This window comes from Rhea americana, unplaced genomic scaffold (assembly GCF_003343005.1).
Source record: "Rhea americana isolate MKP2758 unplaced genomic scaffold, rheAme1 scaffold_41, whole genome shotgun sequence".
Taxonomy (NCBI): domain Eukaryota; kingdom Metazoa; phylum Chordata; class Aves; order Rheiformes; family Rheidae; genus Rhea; species Rhea americana.
Genome location: NW_028186546.1, coordinates 2134885 through 2153294, shown reverse-complemented (window position 1 = coordinate 2153294; position 18410 = coordinate 2134885).

Genomic DNA, 18410 nt, shown 5'->3' with positions numbered 1-18410 from the left:
TGGAGCAGCCTTGGTGTGCAAACAGAGACCTCCAGAGCCATTAAAAATGCACCAAGGCCATTAGAATGCRCACGTCCACCTTGGCAGATAGATGACTCATGCAGCGCAGCAAGATGCTTCAGGGTGTCTGTGATTTGAAATCAAATATTAAAAGGTAGAGAGAATCCATCTGATACTTTATTTGACAAAAAAGTTCCAAAAGCTAATTAGACTCAAATCTAAAGCACATAATACTGAAAATTCAGTCAACAAAACTCTTAGAAAGTCATCACTCATGAGGATTTTTGAGACGATACAGTAGAAGGTAYAGTGACACACTCATTTCTGGAGAATTGGAAAAGCCACAAAATAACTGTTATTTTTGGTGTCATTACTTTTTCTAAAATAAYCTTTCCTATAGTAAGTATTCCTATACACTAGGCATACAGTAGCTTGTCTTTCATATCATAGTCTTTAGCTTAATGCAACAGTAGCTCACTCTAATGTGTGATGGTCGCTTACTGGAGCATTTCTCCAGTAAAGGAAAAATACCAGTGCTGGCTGAAGAAGCCCCCTTTGCCATGTCTGGCTGAGGGCTGGAGAGCAGACAAGGTGTTTGTCTGTTCCCCAGGCTTTCATGCAGTTGCTCTTATACAGAGCAAATATAGTTGGTCTAATTTCATTAATATCTAATACTTATAAATTCACCAATACAAACACTTCCAGTGACTTCCTTCCCTTCCCTTCCCTTCCCCCTTCCCTTCCCTTTCCCTTTCCCTTTCCCTTTCCCTTTCCCTTTCCCTTTCCCTTTCCCTTTCTTTTCCTCTTCCTGTAGAGGGCTGAATTGTTCCCCATTCAACAAATACCCCCCCCMAAAAAAAMCCTCTCTCTTTGCCTTTCATGCATAATATTTACTGATGTAATTATTAAAATAGATAGTCTTTGCTTGTCAACAAGGAYCTGACCTGTTCATAATACTAAATTCATCAAACACCATTGAGACGAGTTCACATTATAGACTATGGTGAGTGTGGCAGACTGCTGTAATTTTTATATCTTGTTTTTGTGTAAAGAAATTCTGTGCAAATAGGCAACACAATGAGATATTTCTTGTCTACCATTCTATTTGTATAATTATTTATAAGGACAAAAGGATACTTTGGTAGGACTGCTTAAGAATATTAAGAACATTTTTCTTTTTTCTGGATGAGATGATTTTGGCTGAGATGACTGGAATAAGTAATGGAAACCTTAATACATTTCAAGACTCCAAATGGAAAGAGTGTTTTCCAACTGTGAAGGGAACAAAAACTATTACAGTCTCAAATTCAATCTGTCTCCTACATGAGACATCAATCTATACAAATTTCTCAGACTTGGATTTTATATGCAGGTATTAACAAGCAGTAAGCAGAGCAATAACAAAAATAAAATTTACATAAATGTTTAAAACATATGAGCAGTATCTTAAAGATAGGGCTATGCTATCACTGATGTAAAATTAGCTGGAGTAGGTACTAAAGTACTTTATATCTTTCTATTCTAAACATAGCAGAGTTAAGAGTGTCCTGGGGACTTTTGTCAATGATTCCTTAAGAACTACAACTCTTAACATCTGTAAAGAAACTTAATGTTCAAGGTTATTTAAGCTGGTGCTCTTACAGTACAGTTATCGCTTTAAAAAAGAAAAATCAACTCAATAATATTGATTATACGAGTTATTCAGAGAAACAGAAACTGAATACAGAAATACTGGTTAAGTGTTTGAAAAATGTCTGTTATATTTGTAAAGAATGATGGTCTAGCCAAATTAGCAACCTTTCCCTGTATTATCAATTCTTTGTAGTGTCTATTGCCCAGCTATAAACAGCTAGACTAAAATGTGTTAATTTACTTATAAACTACCGTACAATGTTAAATACTTTGAATAGCTACATCACAACAGTATTGCAGTGTCTAACAAACTTTGATGGTTTTATCTTTGTCATATCACTGGAATACAAGGAAGAACAACGGATGTCCTGTTACTGATGGGAGATGTTACTTGTTCTGACTGCAGTCAGACCTGATTTCTTTGGTAAACTGAAGTTTTAAATTCAGTCTGATCACATTAAAAGAATTTATCAATATTCAACCACTTGGATGTTCCTTGGGGAGTACTCTTAAAAYAAGTAGCATGCTGTGGTGACTGTAAGCCACATATGGGCTAAGATGACCACCGGGCTGAATATTTCTTCAACGAAGATAATAACACAATGAAAAATGCAGGTCTCTATCACTTTGAAGAGCAACGTCACCATAGGGATATTGGCTTCATAGGAAGGTTCTGTGAAGAAATGATAACATTTKAATAGAAGTCATTAAGTGTTCAACACGCAAGACTAGCAGAGTTGGGTTTGCTCAGAATAGGATTTTCTCATTGGCACAAAAAGAGATCATGAACATYGGCTTTGCAGCACACATGGCCATGATGGAACATTAACCACCTCTCCTGAAATGAGTAACCACTTCTCCTTGGAAGACCTGGGATGTGTGTTTTTCTCCTTTGACCTCTTCATTCTGGTACTAACTATGATTATCTTAGGAAACTAAKGGGACAACAGCATTTATAAAAGCTATTAACTGAGTGATACCTCTCACCACTTTATGCTGCTAGAATTGCTGTTTCCCAAAGTTGATCTTTGTTATATGTATTACCTTCATTCTTATGGCTTTGAGCTTTGGTTCATGTATGTAGCGAAGATCAATCCAAGGGAGAAGATTTTGGAGCTAGAAACCAGGGAAGCACAGTTGGCCTTCAGGATAAATTATCATTTTTTCTGGATAATCAAGGCAAACATTTAGGATGGATTTTGTGAAATTGCTTGGAAGAGACTTGGAAAGGCAGCTACTCTCAACACCTTTACAGTTTTCTTACCATAGTAATCACATAATCCAATGGCCCACTGGGTAATTTTTGGTAACTTTGATATCACTGGAAACAGATGCTAAGAAGATCCTCATAGCTTCCCCTCTTCCCAGCCCTGTGGCTGTGATTCAGTATTGATCAAAAACAATAGAAATAATGTTGATGGCTTGATGCATGCTGATGCAAAGTTCAGTAAATTAATGGATGTTGGTAGAATCTTGGGAAGTTTTACTGCCATGTGTGCATCTTCTTCTATGAATCAATCCCAGGTAATTTGGGGGTCATAGTAACTTTTACGCTAATTTTTGTTAGCTAAGCATCTGGCTCCTGCAAATTTCTTACAGGAGATCCCTAGTTCTTCCTGTCAGTATATCCATCTTTCAGAGATGTATCTACACCTTTTTCCAGTGAGGATATTTAGTTATTTGTGGAAGGAAGCTTCAGCTTCCTATAGAAACAGTCACGTAATCGCATTCGTCCTTTGGCTCTTATGGTATTTCATGCAATAATAAGATAGAATATCAGTTTCTGAACTGGAAGGCTATCTGATTGAGATTGCACTGGAATCAATAGGATTAGTCCTCTTGCTCTTTTTCTTGTGCTGGAGAAGCTGCATTAGGTTCCTTATGGATCTTTTTCTTATTTACTGCATCACTTCTCAACTTCCCACAACACCTGACTGCTCATTTAAACATCTCCTTGTTAATGTTATATAAATAGCTTTTAGTTTTACTTCCTGTCAGATTTAATTACCATCTTCATGTTTTCTTTGCTACAYATGCCTTTGCTACTGTTTAACTAATTTGTTGCAAAGAAGATGTACAAAAGCTCTGACTGTGTTGGAGATAATTGCATCCCACTTTTTGGAAGATTTTGCTGTTAGAAGTGTATGCCTACATACAGTTACTGCCATGATCGCCACAAACTGATAGCTAAAACAATAGGAATGAGTAAATAACAGTAAGTCACCAGTTGTTGGATCCTCCAAGATACAAAGTGCCCTTTTAATTCCTCCTCTTAACTTGTTGAACATATGGTCTAACATATGGTCCAATCAGTAGTTCKGAGTAGCTTATCAGTGATTTGTTGTAGTTTGTTTATAGACATATTCAGGAAGGAAATAGCACCAGTAAGGTCCAAAGCTGCAAASAGACAATCTTTCTGTGGTCAAAACAGAGCAATGCAGGAGAGCTCACAACTGTTGCTATCTGACTCCTGTTTCTCATCAGACTGGGCACAGTCAGGTTGATAAAGAATAGGAAATTCAAACAGTTTGCAGAGGAATCTACTGATTGCTGAAATCTGCTAGTGAAACCGCTATGCCTTCATTCACAAAGTCTTTTAAAAAAAAATTGTGGCCAACCAGTAATTTTCATTCATTGCTTTGTTTCATTTTGTTGTATAATGTAAAACTATKATCGGGGGAGGCAAAACAAAACGTTATCCTCAAATTCTGCTGTTCACTGAATTGCCAGTCTTGTTCAGAAAAACTGCGCAGAAAAATGTCTGTTATTTGCAAGTGGCATGGTCCTACATCATTTATGCACAAATACCCCCTTTAAGCTATTTTTCCCCATTCTGAATTGATTTCTGTTTTCTGTTTTCTTTTGAAGAACTACAGTGGCACTTCTAAGATTTTTGTTACCTGTTTGTTTTGAAAARACCAGTGACTGTTTTTTTTCCTATGTTGCTACCTAACATTTTTCAATGTGTTCATGGTTGCTATGAGTTCCTCCACCACTATCTCATCACAATCAACACTTCCTTCTTCCATCTTATTGATGCAGTCAAAGTGACAGCTTGTTTCATGTGCMAGCATGGTAAACACGGAGAAAAAGGCTTTACTTGTTTTTCTCCATCTTCGTAGGAGACTATTTGCATGTTTGAAGGCAGATGCAAAAGCAAYAATATTCGTTCAACTGCAAGCTTTTCTGTTATTTGCTTTATATTTCTCTATGTCCTGTTTATCTTCTGTCCTTCGTTATATGGAATGTGCCTTTCAGCATATACTTATTCCTTTTTTTGTTGTTTTTCAGTCTTCCGTATTATTTTCTCCCTGTGTTAATGTCCTCCAGCACGCTGGCATTGAGAATCGTACGGCGCCCCAAGTAATGAGCTGCGAAAGAAGTAATTAAACAGTGCTGCAGTGTTTTGATGCTGCAGACTTCAACTAGGCTTCAGTGGCTATGATTGCCTTGGAGGGAAGGAAGGAGAAGTTGGCTGGTGACTGTTTCTTCATTTTGCAAAATTAGCATGGATCAAAATACTCCAGGCTGCTCCTGCTAAGAGGAGAGAGAATGCTAAAGAATTAAGAGGTATATTTGCAGYGCATGCATGTAGCCCCTTGCTTGAACACATTTAGGAGAAATATGATAGGATATCTCTAATATTTACCTGCTTCTGGTTTGTTCTTTTGAAGTGAGTTTAATAAATTGCTGTTCCTACCTGCATCAGGATATTTCATGAAATCTTCCAGTTTCAGAACTAGTTTATTTGATTCTGTTATTACCCCAGTGGAATAATCAAGTGGCATTCTTACTTTTTTCTCTTCTACTTTTTCATGTAGAATTTATAAGTTTTAYTGTGCAGCCACTGTATGAGATTAAAAGGAAGAGCAAGACAGTTCAAAACAAATGCTTTTGTGGTTTCAGATTTTGAGGTTACATCCTCAGGCACATTGACCACGCTTGTGTTTAATTTACTTCAGCCTTTTTTTTTTTTTTTTCATTTTGTCTTTCATTTCTTGTCACTATGAGCTTGAAATCAAATGAATATAATTAAATGCTAAGTTAAGTTTAGAAATTAAAGAAATGAAATACAACCGCCTCCCACAGAACTATGGAAGAGCATATTTAACATGCCACTTTAAAGAGTGGGCCAAAAACAGGAGAAAGTTCTCTTAAATATCTTTTTAAAAATTTCAGCTAAAATGATCTGAAGAAATTTAGTTTCAGAAAGATTTTGTCATTTAAATACTATTTTCCTCAAATGGAGCATGCAGGGAAGATTTATYGGTGGATAGGGAAGGAAGAGACTCGGCAGTCCTTTTGTACCTTAAATGTCTTTAAGTGGATTGGGCTAAATTAATTCAGTCCAGGACACAGAGAGCTCAGAGACGTTAGCAGTTATTTCTGACTGCCTTTGGATGATGATTGAGCTTTCAAAGATGGTAAAAGTTGTGACAAAACTGGAGAGAATTGTCCATGCATATAGGACACCTGGGTATCATATAGGCATCATAGGTATCTGTTCCCACAGGCAACTACACCCCTGCCCCACCCCCCAAAAAAACCAGTTTTACATTAGAAAACTATATTGGCAGAAAGATTTTCTTGCATTTGAGTAAACCAGTATCCATAGTTGCTGTTGTTGCTGTTGTTCTGTCATTTGCTGCAGCTCAGATGCAGCAGTGAACAACTAGTAAATAAATCATCTGTTTGATCTTTAGCTTTTGTGGTATCTAATGATGCCAGTCCTGTGTGCAGCCTCAGTGTATCTGGTCCTCAGTGTCTTCCAGAGTGAAATGAAGACTTCCAGAGCAAGGAGAAAAAAAGGGAAAGGAAAAAAAGGGAAAGAGGAAAAGAAAAAAAAGGGGGGAGTGAGAAAGAGAGAAGTGTGTGAGAGAGAAATAAAGAAAAAGAAAGAGATAGAAAGAAAGATCACTACCTGCTGTAATGCAAATTACAGCTATGGAGATGCTACAGTAACAGTGGGTTGGAAACCTTGCACATATTTGGATATTTCCTGCTACAAATACACTCTGATGCTACGGAGGCTTCTGATGAAAAGTATGAATCTGCTCATAATTCTGTAAAATAGTTGATACTGGCCTGTGGCAGGAATGATGCAGATATTCAGAAAGAATAACAGGCAGCTGTTAGCTTCATTTAACTTGTCTATTTATATATTCATCATATTCATTTAGAAACTCAATTTGGACATCCACATGCAGGCTTTTAAGAGAGTAATATTAAATCCTTTACTATATGGACCATGATAATAAGAAGTTATTTCACCTCACAAAATAATTGCTTGCCTATCTCAAAAATTACAGAGTGCTGGTTTAAAAGTAGACATGCTGCACATCCATCAGACCTGCAGATACTCCGCAGATATTCACTTCAGCCAAAACTCTTTTAAAGGACTATGATTCATCAATGAACAGAACAATTTCCACGTCTAAAGCACTTTTTTATTGCATTGCTAAGTACCTCACAATCAGTGGAGAACTGTCATTTTCCAACCCACATTTATGTCATGAGCTAAGTGACTAACCTATCTGAAGTGTTTAGAGTGTTGCTTGTAAAACACTGAGATATCTGGACAAAGGGAGAAAATTAGCATCCCAAAGAGCACAAAAAGGTCACGTAAAGCTGTAGATCCAAATAATCTCCATTTTAGATTTCTGAAAAATACTAGCACAGGAATACAGAGGTCCAAGAGCAAGGATTTTCACTGAAGTTGTGGGTGACACTGTCTAATGAAAGAGTAAGTAATTGAATACTTGCACTYGAGAGCAGGAGGAAGAAAATATATCCCAGGAAATGTCAAGACCTTATGGTAGATTGCACAACTARTTCAGGTCTTTATTCACGTTTCATGAACACTGAGTAGTCTATGTTTTAGAAGTCTTGTCCTGGAAATTATGCTCTTAGCAGCAATTATACTCTTAGTAGTGGAAGCCTCTCAYGAGAAAGAAAGCTCTTTGTAGAGAACACACACAAGAGGAGGATWTTTTGGAGGACAAGGTGAGAAACGTGGAGAACCAGAGGGAAATCTAGCCCGCTTGACATCTGCAGCAAGAGCCTGGATGGGAAAGCTACTGAGAAAAACAGAAATCTTGGAGATAATTTCTTAGGCAACTGGAGAGGACTTTGTAGATTTAATAGCAGTTCAGACAGCCACAGAATGTCTGCAATATTACAGACAGGCTGGAAGAGAAGAATCTGACCTGTAAATACAAAGTAAGCAGGGCAGATAATTTTTTTGCAACCCTTCTTTTATTGTGGGTTACAGTTTTCTCTAATTGGAAGTCTTATCATGAAGCTGACCTTTAGGATTCAAAGCCTTTTTAGTGTTCTAGGGTATTCACAAAGATGAAAAGTGCCATCATAGCCCTCTCAAAGATCTGGCTAATTTTGGGTCCCATCATGGTCTGTGTGAAATGTTGGAGGACTCTTTGGAGYATTGTATGTGAAGACATAGAGACAAATGAAGAACAAGATAAAATGCAAGCTGAATTTGCCATAGGTATATAATGTTACACTAACGTGATACCTTTCTCTGGAAATATTAGAGATTTTCTAGGAAAAGTGTTACAGATTTACTCTAGCTGGGTTTAGCAATTGAAGCAAATGAAGCAATTGAAGCAACACTGTAGAGACATTACCAGAACTCTGAAATGAGAAGACACCAGGTAAAGGTGAGGTGATGATAGACAACATTGAAAAGGGAAGGATCAGGCTGCAGAGAAATCACTGGTGGAGTTCCCCAAGAAATAAGTCTGAGGCCTGACCTCATTTCATGGTTTCTTTTATGAACTGGCACATAATAAGACTGAGTTAATTCAAAGAATCTTCTATTAAGAGAAAAATGAGGCCRTCTTAACCAAAATGCTGGATGACCTTGAAGACTGGAATTAAAAATAAAAATCTGAAAAGAATTTTACAGAACAAAATGTAAGATGGTATATGGACTGGATGCATTTCTGTTACAAACTGCAGGTTTACCAGTTGGAAATAAGTGAGAAAGAGGAACAACTTTGTAGTGTAGCTGATCACAGGATGACTTTGAAACATTGGTGTGATGATGCAGCTATGAGGGAGCCGTATGCAATGGTCAAGAAGAACTATTGCCAATAGACACTTGGAAGTATTTCTGCTCTGGTACAAGAAATAGGATGAATATTATTTGAAATAGGGTGTTCAAATTTGGCCATTCACTATCAGGAAAGATTCAGTTTGGAAGGAATGCAAGGAAAGACAATCCTGATGATCAAGGAAAATAAGAATTTGTTGCAAGACTGTGTTGAAGGAGCAGGAAAAAGCCAGGCTTRTCAAGTCAAGTAAAAGGAAGGCAAAGAAGAGATGTGATTTTTCCTTTTTTCCTCTATCAGTAGATTAGCACAATAAAATCCAAGGAAAGAAGAGACTTTTTTTAAGCAAAAGAGCAATCTTGGAACAAGAACAACTGAATTCAATTTCTGTGAGTACATTTGATCTGATAACAGAGAGATTTACTACTATAAGATTGGTGAAGTTTTGGAACAGTTTTTTTAATAGAATCAGATAAAAAAGAAGTTGGTTTTGGAACAGCTGCCATTTGGGGTTCAAGTGTAGGTTTCATCTCTTTCATAAACACACAGAAAGGTCTTTCTTCTCAGCAGCGTACTGTTATCTAGTTTTAGGAAATTCTGGCTAAATATTTTCCTCTGAATYCACAGAGTAATGCAATAGTGATTTCTGCTTTGGCAGGTTATAGGGTAGGAATTCATGGCACCTACAGAACTTTCCATTCACCTTCTTATGGCAGGATATGATGGGTAAAGGTTTCTCTCTCATGTGCCACGGGGATGACTGCACACTTCTCGGTCGTGCTAGTGAGCTCTTGTGTGGTTAGCCCTGGTCCGTACTCCCTGGCTGAGAACTCTATAAATTGCACAGTATGTATATATATATATTTATTTGTGTGTGTGTGTGTGTGTATGTATTTGTAGTATACGCACACACACACATAYGGGTAGGCTATACGCCCTCTTAGTCCACCGGAAGAAAGTTGTATTTTATTTCACTTGTGCCCAGCTCCTATGTTGCTGAATGTGGGAAGTGGGTGTGAATGATTCCACAGTCTAAATTTGCAATTGGATTTTATTCACAAAAACACAGAATCCACCTTTCCAGTGGGTTTTTCATCCAGGACAAATATTGGAGATTCTTCTGTGAACTGTGTAGATGCCCTCTCTCGTTACAGCTTTCAAATATGGACACCGTGTTATTGGAGAGAAACAAGTAGCTAATCCAGATTTATTTTTTATTCTAAATAAAAGAGAGAAACCTAACTCACTTTGGGAGCTCTTTACTCAAAAGTTTACTCAAAAAGACAGCTATTTACTCAAAAAGAATCTGTTCATCTTCATTTCAGTGGAGCTACTTGTGTTTCTTTAGACTTGTTTTCTTCAGTTCCAACATTTAAAGTTGCAAGCACCTTTGACTGACACATGGTGCCCTCACCAGAGGTGGCCAAGATGCGCTTCTTAAACTTCAGCACATTTTTTTTTCTACATTTATTTCTGTATTTGAAAAGCTCAGAGCAATGGCTTGCTCCCATGTCCATATTTCTAGGCGGTTAAAGACTGGAACAATAAAGATCTTTAAAGACAAGCTGAAAAAAGGAGAAGGGAAGGGAAGGGAAGGGAAGGGAACCCCAAAACCCAGAACAAGAAAAACATACCAAACACTGCCACATTTTTTTCCTTCCTTCCAAATTTTAAAGAAAGCCTGACAGGACTCCTAACCAACTTTAACAAGTCTTTCTTGTCACTATTATTCCAGGTAAGACTGACTTGCAGCTCACAGCTTTGTTTTAAAAGTGGGATGACACCCAGAGGAATGTTGTTTATGGTGGGAATAAAATTGGCAGGACTTGATTCAGGGTATAACCCAAAGGATAGGTCTTATTTCATTATTTTGTTTTGAAGGATAGCTCATTTGGGCCCAATTTCAAAGGCAAATTTTAATTAAAAGCACATTGGGTGGATTTGTAAAAGAACTGGCTAACTGTTAGAAGGTCGACTATCTTATGAGTAGCAAGTCATGGGAAAATTGTGCTATTGAGGGTTATGCAAGCAAARCACGGCTTTCATCTCTAATTGGTATTTAATTTTCCCTCTTTGAATAGATTGAATAGTTCTGTTGAACTTCAGGGCTTAAGTTAAGGTTTTTGACTWTTTTTGCTAGTGAAAGATACTTCCCAATAAGAAAAGAATATAATCAGAGACCTGTCACTTTCTGCAGGCAAAAGAGAGACTAAGGTACAAAGATAGCTGGAGCACAAATTTCACCAGATGAAGGTGAACCGGGAATCCAGGACAAGCCAAATTTAAGCCCAGAACTTCTTTGCCTTATGAAGCACTGCAGAGGGGCATCCTATGCACTATTAGCTCAGGTGTAGCAGTATGGAAAGCAGCTTCACTGCTGCTGGGACTAAATTCTTAGTTTTAGCCTATCATCAAAGGCCAATCCAGTATACTATTGAATAACTGAGGTTTTCTTTGGATTGTAATAAAGCTAAAATCTTTTCTTTTATAGAGTAGAAGACTGAGATTTTGCTCTTCGCAATAAYTTTGGCCTAGAACTACGCATCAGTTAGTTCTTCCTATTTTGTCAGTTAGGGTAGTACAGAATGTACTGTAAGTTTTTTTTAAAGAAAAGTTATTTAAAGAACAAAAAGTCTTGCAAGTGCTGCTGCTGGTGTTGTTACATGATCAGATAACTGGAATGAATTCACTATTACCATGTTTTCTCTCCCATAGAAGTTGTATGCAAAAGACCATCACCTTTTAWCCTAAAGACATATTCTGCTTCACTCTCTTGCATATCATATTTCAGACAGTATTTCTATAGATATGTATTTTTACTGTAAGCTTTCGTTCCCTGGATATTTTGCATATTTTGCCATCRAGCCACTTGCAGACAGGTGATTAAACCTTTTTTCTTTATTTAATGTCAGAAAAACTGTTTATCATATTTATTTCATTAACTTTAAAATATTTAAATATATGGCCTTTTCTCCTTAAATTTTTCTCTAGATATTTAGGCTAAGAGATTTGTAATCCTGGATTCTGCAGACACATCGACATGTGCTTAACTTTACAGATAAATGCAAGGGGAGCACAAGTACATATTTTTGCAAGATGGGAAATTTAATGTGCCGTATAAGAAAAACTGAAATAACTACATTTCAAAGAATAAAACATGGAAGCATATTTTACTAACAGGTCTATTTTCCRTAATGTTTACTGTCATTTGCTGTGAAGAATTAAAAACAACTCCTCTAAAATGCATTTTCAGATTGAAAATTAATGTCCACAACATGCTGTGCATGTTCTTTCATCGTGTGAAATCAGCATGAAAATGTTATTTTGTGCATAAACATTTGGGGCACATCTGCTGGGCTGCATTAAAACTAGCTCCCATACTAGCTCCTTCATCCTGACTTTTTCTATCCTACTTCCCACTACCTGAGCAAACAGATAGTTTGTGGTTGACTATCACAGTGTAACATTTCATGATATTTCCCCAGCAGTAATCTTTTATTTACCTTTAGTCTTTTTTTTTCCATATTGAGATTGACAGTGTGTATATTTACCTGCAACCCGAATGGTTAGTGCTGATTATTAAACTGAATATTCCATTTCTCCATGTCTTTATCTCTTCTGAAAAATATTTTATTTCTCTTCCCTTGTTTGGCTCTCAGCTTTGGAATTACTTCTCCAGTGATTCCTGGAGATTTATGGCCTCACAATGAGTTTGCATTTGTCAGTCAAGTAACCCAACAACAGATTTTTCCAAGACACATTTTGGGACGAGCTAACACAGAAACTGGGGAAGAGAGAATATATGTATCGTGAATACTTCTGATAACAGAAATATTTCTGCTGCTGCTTTTCATATTTGCAATGTATAGCTCTGGAAAAAAATGGAAAAGAGATTGTTCTTTGAAAAGCATTATTATAAAAATGGCCAGRAGAGGGTCCAGTGCTTCCTGCCTTTCAGTAAGATCTATACCTATAAATAAATAAATAAATAAATCTCTTCTTGCTAATTGCTAGGCTTGCAAATTCAGGTAGAAGATATGATTGAACGCTGCTTATTTTACAAGAGCAAAAGGGCATCTGTATCAGTGATGCATGTTATATTGTAACTTCAAACTAAAAACGATTTATTTGCATAAGTTTTTGAGATCAGTACTTTGGAGCAGAAAGCAATAGTTAAAATATTCCCTGACTTGAGATCAATTTCTGGATCATAAGCTCCCTTGCTCCTTAAAATGCACTGAAAATAAGTGAAGTGGCAGAACTGCCAACTCTCATAATTTTATTACAGATATCTTAGTGTTATAAGCTATGTCCCAGCTCACAGTCACCTGAYGTCTTGTAAAGGATCTCAGTTTTCAATTGGAGAAGAAACTATTTCTAATCTAGGATATGGAAGTAAAAGTTTGAAAACATGATTCCTCAAATATTAGTGAAACTCAGAATACTGTTATTTTTGATTCAGTTGAACTGGTCACATTTCCTGAAGATCTGAAGTTGACAGGTCCAAGAAGATTAAATAAAATTGAGATAATATTGCTGCTTTATTTCTGCTTAGAACAAGCCAAGATACAGACTTAATCAAGGTTTGCTTTTTCAGGTAATGGTTTTGTGTGTGTGTGTGTGTGTGTGTATGAGACAGAAGATTTACATGTTTAACTACTACTAGAGGCAGGAAGATAGTGTTCCTCTTTCTGGATTCAATCTCCTTTTCTTAGAGGAGAAAGCTATCAACTTATCCAGTGAATGTGCTGGTCCCTTGGAGGTTGCGCCTTGGATCTGAATGGATATTCCCTATTTATTGGAATCAGTATTATTAATGAACATCTTGAAGGTGGCCAAAACGTGAAGGATTCCAAGTGAGAAGTGCTTATTTGTGATTAACAAATTGAGACAGTGGACGTTCAGACAGGACCATTAGATCATCTAGATCAGATGCTGGCCAAATTTTCATCAGTAAAATCTTCCTGTGACCACAAGACATATACTGCCAAGGGGAAGGAGAGTTTCCATTAATCAGGATTTACAGAGACCTAGTAGACCTTCTTGTGCTTATTCCTCTTTCAGCAAATAATTAGCCAAAAGTCACAAGGTCAACRTAGGCCCATACAGCCCTGGTGTAGGAGCTTGTACTTTAAAGTGCTTGAAAACTTCATCAAACYATCTTGAGATACCACCTGGGCACTTCTACATAAAGAAATCTCAGGAGTTCCCTCTTTTCTCCAGCGTGGCCCTTGAATAATACCTGTTTTTCCCAAAATGTGCCCAGTCTTCATCCAAAGCTGATATATCTGCTACTTTCCTTGGTAGAATTTTCCAATAGATGCGTTACTTCTCCTCTGAATTTGCGTGAAGTTTTACTTTGTTCAGATTTTCTGCAGAGAGCTGAAAAACATTTTACTCTGTTATATTTTCCTTCTATGCAGGTGCTTACACACTTTAACCAAAGCAGCTCTCCATTCTTTTTCTTTCTTTCTTTCTTTCTTTCTTTTCTTTTTTTTTTTTTTTTTTTTTTTTTTTTTTTTGGATAAATTAAAAGATTTGAGCAATTTCTTCCTCTCACTGTAAACTTTCAGAATCTTTTTGGGGGTTCTTTTCTGAATCATCTGCCACATTTTTTCCAAGTCTTTCTGATGCAAGAAAGACACATATTACAGGACTGTCAAAGACAGTAACATTAAGAAAGTCTGCTCAGTGTTTAAAGYAGAATTAAGAAACTTCTAAGTTACAATTAAGGGATAATTTGCACGCTAGATCTATATAAAGGGAATGAAAAAGTCCTCCTGGTAGAAATTGCTTTAACACTAGGAAACACTGCTGATGTTGCTGACAGCCATGAGATTCCAGATTAAATAATAATAATAATAATAATAATAATAATAATAATAATAATAATAATAATAAACAATCTTACAGTGCCTCAAGTTGCAAGATCATCTGACATTCTTTCATTTTTCTTTTTTCATGAGGCGCTTAAATTAGACATATAAAGCAACAAATAAATAAAAAGCTACCCAACAGTTAATGGACTCAAAATCCAAAGTGAAAACAGAAAGGACCTTAAGGTTGCAAGCTGGCTTCAAGCTGAAGTTTGAACTGCAGTTCAAAGTGGGAAATGCGGATTTATCTCAAGAGACCACAGATTAAGATCTGGCACCTGCCCTGAAGACTTTACACTCAAAGTAAATCAAAATGAGAGTCTCTTTGGAGACTGCTTCGTGCCCCTAGAAGGAGCCTGATGATTATAGCAAAATGCCCTGGGGCATTTTGAGTGAAATCCCAGTTTAAAAATAAATGATCCAAACTCTGTTTTCTCTTATCCTGCTATAAATCCATCATAACTCTCCTGATAAAAACTTGGCTTATGTGTCTTCACCCTATCTAAAATGTTAACAAACTATGATGTTGCTAAATGGCAACAGCAGTTCTGGAAAAAGCATCTCTGGACACAGAAAACCTGTGAGGAAGGCTAGCTAGAATCTCTTTAAACTATTGGGCCTGACAATTTCTGGACAAAGAAATATGGAAACTAAGTCAGAATTTGCTGCCCTCCTCTATCCCAACACAATGAAAAATGAGGAACATTTGCTGATTGTGAGACAACGCAGACTTTTTTTTTTTTTTTAATAGTGGTTGTACAGCTGAAAAGTGCCAGCTTGACGGTGCTAAACGCCATCTATGCTCAGAGCACTTTAGTTGTGCACACTTGTTTGCTTTTCATGGTTCTGTTCACCAGCTACTTTCAAATCTGAGGCTACTGCTCTTGCAATACTGATGACAAGAGGAGGAAGAATGACAGCAGATATATAAAGTTCACTCAAAATAAATGAGTTTTGCAAGAAATTTTGCCTAGTCCTGACTTCTACTTAAAATGCTCCCTGGTAATGGAATAGAAACCCAGTCAGACTGAGAAGTCACGAGGAGGAAGAATGAACTTTGCATTAAAGGCACAAATAGCTGAGTGGGCAGCATCGTGGTCAGTTGACAGACACTTTCCGCGTCACTAGTCCCACTGCGAGCTTCCCCTGCCAATATGTGGGTGATTTCCATGCATGGTGTCTCATTTCCTACTGGTAAAACGGGGCTAGTAGTACTACTGTTGTCCCACTCGTGTCCTTTTTAAAAATCTATTTCAAATCTGTACAAAGCCTTTCTCCATAATATTTATGGATCCCCTTCCCAGCTAGACTGATAATCAAGGTTCTACCCTAATGACTAACAGAAACTAGGAAGGGATAACTAACACCAAAAYTAGCTTTTACATTAATGAAGCCCATCAGCAAAACATAATTGCCAAAAGGAGAAACAGAAGCAAGAACAAAAAATCAGCATGAAAGGGGAAAAAATAAACAAAAATCCCAAGCAACTKTCATCAGAAACAACATCAGGAAGAATAACTTACTGCCATAAGCAATACCATGGCACAGAGTCACCAGATCTAGCAACTTCAAAAATGAGCAAGTGTGTAGGCTGCAGAGAAAAGTGTTACCTTCGGGGTCATTCAGAAAGAAGCTTGTARTTATTCAAAGATCCCTCAATCATCATTCGCCCCACATATACGCTCTTGTGACCTAGGAAGAAACCAAATTGTTTGCAAAAGATTCTCATCAATGRYGTGGAGTCTAGTTGGAGGCCTGTGGCTAGTGGCATCCCSCAGGGYTCAGKACTGGGTCCCATCCTGTTCAACTTCTTCCTCAGTGACCTGGWTGAGGGGACAGAGTGCCCCCTCAGCAAGTTTGCTGATGATCCCAAGCTGGGAGGAGTGGCTGAYACACCWGAGGGCTGTGCTGCCATYCAGAGAGACCTGGACAGGCTGGAGAGYTGGGCAGAGAGGAACCTCCTGAGGTTCAACAAGGGCAAGTGCMRAGTCCTGCACCTAKGGARRRATAACSYTAGGCACCAGTASARGSTGGGGGCWGACCTKSTGGAGAGCAGCTCTGCAGAGAAGGACCTGGGAGTGCTGGTGGATGACAGGTTGACCATGAGCCAGCAATGTGCTCTTGTGGCCAAGAAAGCCAACGGTATCCTGGGCTGCATTAGGAATACTGTTGCCAGCAGGTCGAGGGAGGTGATCCTGCCCCTCTACTCAGCCCTGGGGAGGCCTCATCTCGAGTACTGTGTCCAGTTCTGGGCTCCCCACTGCAAGAGAGACATGGAGCTACTGGAGAGAGTCCAGCAGAGGGCTAYRAAGATGATCARAGGGCTGGAGCACCTTCACTACAAGGAAAGGCTGCAAGAGCTGGGCCTGTTTAGCCTGAGGRAGAGAAGACTGAGGGGGGATCTGATCAATGTGTATAAGTAGCKGAAGGGAGGATGTCAAGGRGACGGGGACAAACTCTTTTCAGTTGTCCCATGTGACAGGACAAGAGGCAATGKGCAGAAATTGAAGCACAGGMAGYTCYGCCTGACCGTGAGGGGGAATTTCTTCCCTGTGAGAGTGAYGGAGCACTGGACCWKGTTGCCCRGACAGGTGGTGGAGTCTCCTTCTCTGGAGATCTTCAAGGCTTGCCTGGATGCAACCCTGTTTAACATGCTCTAGGTGACCCTGCTGAGCAGAAGGGTTGGACTAGGTGATCTCCAGAGGTCCCTTCCACCCTTACTGATTTTATGATTGCTAATGTGAGGAAGATACAAGTACTCAATGCCAGAAGACTGTTTAGGTCCACACAGTAATCTCCAAGGTACTAAGCCTGCAGGTTATTTCCCGGAGGCTCATTTTACAYAAAGGATTATTTCTACCAAGGCACCCTTCATTTATTGGCAAGCAAACATAGGAGTCAAAGCAAATGGCAAAGCAGGGAAACCAGCTGGTCATGGGCAAGGAGATGCTGTCGAACRTGCTGCTGCTTATCTCAGCCTATCCTCACTGCCTCTGCAGAGAACATTAGATTATCAGCATAGAGAGATGTGTCAAAGATAAGGATACTGCCCAAAAACTCAAGCGTAAATAAAGAGGGCCGGAGCCTCTSTCCAGTGCCCTGTCTGCACATGCCRGACCAARCTGTAGCATCAGCATCACATGTGATAATTCAGAAGACACAATTTTGGCTGGTAGATAGGATTACAGATCAGGAATCAGGACAAAAGCCTCTCTCCCTATCGGGGTCATATCCYGCCTTACAAGCGTGGGCAGCTCCCTTTGCCTAGGCTCTTTCAGGCTGTCCTGCGTTACATACTTGTCCAGCACAGTGCAACAATTTCCCCTAAACACCAGCTCACTTTGAAGAAAAATAGTGACAAACTCATGCTGGTTCCAAACTGTCATTTACTGGATTTTTATATCTTATCTTGGACAAGGAGAGGCTGTGGACCATTCATGCATTTCCAGAGGATGTCACGATTCAGTTAGTGCACAGTGTTAAGAAATTTAATACACGATAAGAGTGAACACATAGGCCAAATCTCTTTCCTGTGTGTTTATTGACAAGTTCAAATTGTGGCAGAAAACTGCCTTTCTCTTATATATTTTTCAAAGTCTCAAGTGAAAAAGGTAGATGATGGGAAGAGGTGCTACCATGCAGTTCTACCAGCACAGTTGGGAGGGGATGCAAGGAAGAGGCAAGGGATAATAAGGCAAACAACTGATGCCACAGAGAGCAGYTTAAAGACAGTCTTAAATTATAAAACTACAAATCTTAAATACTTTTGAAGTAGAGTTTAATTACGCTACATAAAAGACGGTATGATGGGGCTGCTTGCATGCAGTAGCTG